Below are 3785 nucleotides of genomic sequence, written 5' to 3'. Positions count from 1 at the left end.
TTTAATTTGGCCAAGGATTGCAGTAAAGCTTGGCGATGTGGCAATGAGCTTGCAACTAGTTGCCAGACTGAAAGATCAGCCTTTGTCTTTTGTAGTTGCTTTAGTAAAGGGTCAGTAGAGGTATCCTCGTTATCATTTGGGGTGACAACGTTGGTATGGGTAATTGGACCATTTGCTATGGGACCATTTTGAGAAACATTTTGACATAGACGCCCCGAACGAGTAAGGTGGTCTATATCTTGGTCCTCACTATTTTTGACTATTTCCTCACTGATTTTGACTAGGTAGTGTTCGGTGAGTGATGTGACCATAATTGGCGCATATTTAGCCCCCGAATTACCATTGTTTCCATGCTTTTTAGTGCCTATTTGGGTCATTTCTTATCTTTAGTTCTTTGTTTTGCATATTCTTTGAGATTTTGATCCCTTGGTAGGAAAGGAGTAAGAATCTTGCATTTTCATGGCAAAACGAGGCTAAATTGATCGTATTCAATGACCAAGCATCAAGGAGAGACAAGACTAGAAGGCCTTTGTACATAGCATAGTAGAAGAGCATTGTTGAGAAAGGATCCTTGAGTCCCCAAGGAAATCCCCAAGGAATTCATGAAGAAAAGGGAAGAAAAAGAAGAAGAATTGAAGCTGACCAACAATCCGAACGGATTGTATACAATCCGCCCGTCCGTCCAGCCCAATCCGAGCGTCCCTCAAAGGAATCCGCTCGGATTCCCCCTCGCCAATCCGAGCGTCTTGCCCAAGGATCCGCTCGGATTCCTCAGCCCAGATCCGGCCGTCCCGACTCCCATCCGCACGGATTTCAGTACAGCACGTTTTCATTCTTCAAAGCTACGATTAGAGAAGCCCTTCTCTCAGAAAAAACCGAAGTCTCCTTGCTCAACTTAAAAAGTGTAATTACTAGTTTAGCCCTTAGTTAACCCTAATGCATCCTCCCTAATTTTCACTATAAATACCCCATTAGTCTAATTAGAGGAGCATGTTCTTATTATCAAAAATTAGTGTAGTTAATATCAATCAAATCTCTCTTCAATATTGTAATCAAGTATTAATCAAGTTTTAATCCAAGTTTTAGTTCTTTAATCTCTCTCTTGTTCTTACTTTATTTTGGGTAATTGAAGATTATTTGGGTTATTATTGGGAGATTGACAACCTCTCAATCTAGGATTCAAGTACTTCTATTATTCTTGCTTTATTATTGGAATCATTAATAGGTATAATCTCTTAATCCCTTTTTAATTATTGCTAATTACTTTCATTTATTCATCATGTTTCATTATGTTAGTATGATTGACAACCTTTCTAGCATGATCAATATGATAATGAGTGAGTAGTCTCTTAGCTAGGGTTTAATGGGTGATTAGGGGAAACCAACATGGGGAATGATTCATGCTTAAATTAATATGCTTTCATATCTTATTTGCTTGCTTGTTTTGATCTTAATACATGCACATGTTATATTTGATGAAATGCTAAGCCTATGAATCCTTGCATTTACTATCATCACCTATCTTTTCAATGAGACTTGTAAGACATAACCCAACTCGAGTCTTGTTAGACCATGCATGTGTTGAGTAGGAAAGATTAAGTCGACTTGTAGGTGTTGTACAATCTAATCGATTCGGCTCCGGGACCCAAACTTTCCTAGGATTGTAAGATATAACCCAACTCAATCCATCACAACAATAATTGCTTGCTTATAATTTGAGAACATGTTTGTATGATCATATCCCATGATTCCCCTATGAACCCATGACACCCTAGTGCCTTTAATCAATTGTTTACACCCCTTATTTTATTCATCTTGCTAGTTTATTTTCATTGTTATTTTAGTTTAGTAACCTTCTACATCAACCCAATTTGTGACACCCCTTAGACACTACTAGTTACAATAGAATTCTCATTTCAATACCCGTCCCTTGGGATCCGACCTTTACTTGCCTCTTTACTAATTGTAGAGTTGTTTGTGAAGTATAAATTGTGTTTTGTATCGACCATTGACCAACGACCGCATATGCTTAATTGTGAACACGAAATGGCCTCGATCAAAAATGGCGCCGTTGCCGGGGACGGTGTTTAATTGACTTAAGATTTCTTTTATTGTTATTAGTTGTGTCTTTTTCACCTTGGGGAAGTAAAACTCCTCAAGGTTCGTTCTAATTGTTTTCTAGTTGTTTGATATTTTGCATGTCTAGAAGGTTACAAAGAGATTTGTTACCTTTTGACCGTGAAATCGAAAGAACCTTGACGAATAATAGGAGACTTGTTAGGAGGAATTTGGGAGGTGTTGGTGAAGTTGTTCAACCCACTAGTGAGTTTGTCAATCCTTTCGCAATAGAAGGAGAAGAGAACCCATTAAACAATACCACACAAAATCCACCTACAATGCCTAAATTCTCGTCACACTCTATACCCACCGAGGAGGATCTACCAAATGGTACCCCTACCCCACAACATCTTACCGGAAACTTTATTGCCAAGTCCGCCTTCATCCAACTAGTTGAGAGGAGCCAATTCGGGGGAATGCCTAGTGAGGACCCTCATTCTCATATGGAAACCTTTTGCGATTATTGTGAAGCTATCTCTCAAACGGGCGTGACTCAAGACCAAATAAGATGGGTCTTATTTCCTTTTTCGTTAATGGGCACCGCAAAGCAATGGTTGAAGGGCCTTGATAAGGCCACCCTTGGAATAGATTCTTGGAAGAAGCTAGCTCTAGCTTTCTACAAAAAATTCTACCCACCGGAAAAGACCAATATGCTAAGAGCTCAAATTACGGGTTTTAAGCAAAGGGATGAAGAATCTTTGTATGAAGCTTGGGAGCGGTTCAAAGGTATTTGTCGCTCATGTCCTCACCATGGACTTAACGAATGGTTTTTAGTGCAACAATTTTGGAATGGTTTATATGAAGATTCAAGGAACATTCTCAACATGGGATCAAATGGAATGTTCACCGAAGTTGATGACAATCAAACATGGAACAAGATTGAGTAAATGGCGGTCCATAATTCACAATATAGTAGACCTCGCAAGGCTAAAAAAGGAGGAAAGTATGAAGTGGACTCCGTTACTCAATTGGGTGCTCAACTTAGTGCTCACATTGACACAATCAACTTGAAGTTTGAACAAGCTATGGCTAGACTTGAGGAAAACTCAAAAACATCAAAGCATCATGTCAATGCCATGACGGCATCCTCATCAATCCCAAGTGGGATATGTGAGAATTGTGGAACCTTGGGTCATGACTCAAGTGAGTGTAGGGGAACAACCGAACAAGTTAATGCTTTCCAAGCTTACAAAAGTGGTACCCCTTATTCAAATTTTTACAATGAAAACACCAAGTTCCATCCAAATCTCTCATACAAAAGCCAAAATGTTCAAAACCCTCAAACAACATACACTCCACCACCCATGAGAAATCAAAATCAAAAACCCTTTTACAATCAAAACCAAGGTTACCAAAATCAAAATCCATACAATCACCACAATGACCAAGGTTTTGATGTCCAAAAAGCGGTCCTCCAAATGCAAAAGAATCAACAAGAATTTTTCACCCAAATGCAAAAAGATAGCCAAGCAAAAGACACCACCATCAACAACATTCTAGCTCACACCAAGATGTTGGAAACACAATTGACTCAACTAGCATCTTCAAGCTCACAAAGACAAAAGGGGCAATTACCACCTCAAAGTAATCCCCCTAGACATGAAACGGTTAGTGCCATTCACTTGAGAAGTGGTACAAGATATGAAGCAATCAAGAAGCAAGTTGAG

The 3785-nt window shown here is 39.2% G+C and overlaps 1 non-coding gene across 1 annotated transcript; it reads right to left on the bottom strand.

Annotated features, from left to right (window-relative positions):
• Positions 1–2768: 2768 nt before the first annotated feature.
• Positions 2769–2875, bottom strand: LOC141617552 (small nucleolar RNA R71). The gene has a single exon (XR_012531136.1). It is a non-coding gene; the product is annotated as a small nucleolar RNA R71 (small nucleolar RNA).
• Between the last annotated feature and the right edge of the window lie 910 nt (positions 2876–3785).

This window comes from Silene latifolia, chromosome 1 (assembly GCF_048544455.1).
Source record: "Silene latifolia isolate original U9 population chromosome 1, ASM4854445v1, whole genome shotgun sequence".
NCBI lineage: Eukaryota > Viridiplantae > Streptophyta > Magnoliopsida > Caryophyllales > Caryophyllaceae > Silene > Silene latifolia.
Note: the sequence above shows the minus strand (reverse complement) of the source record. Positions and strands in the feature narration are given on the sequence as shown.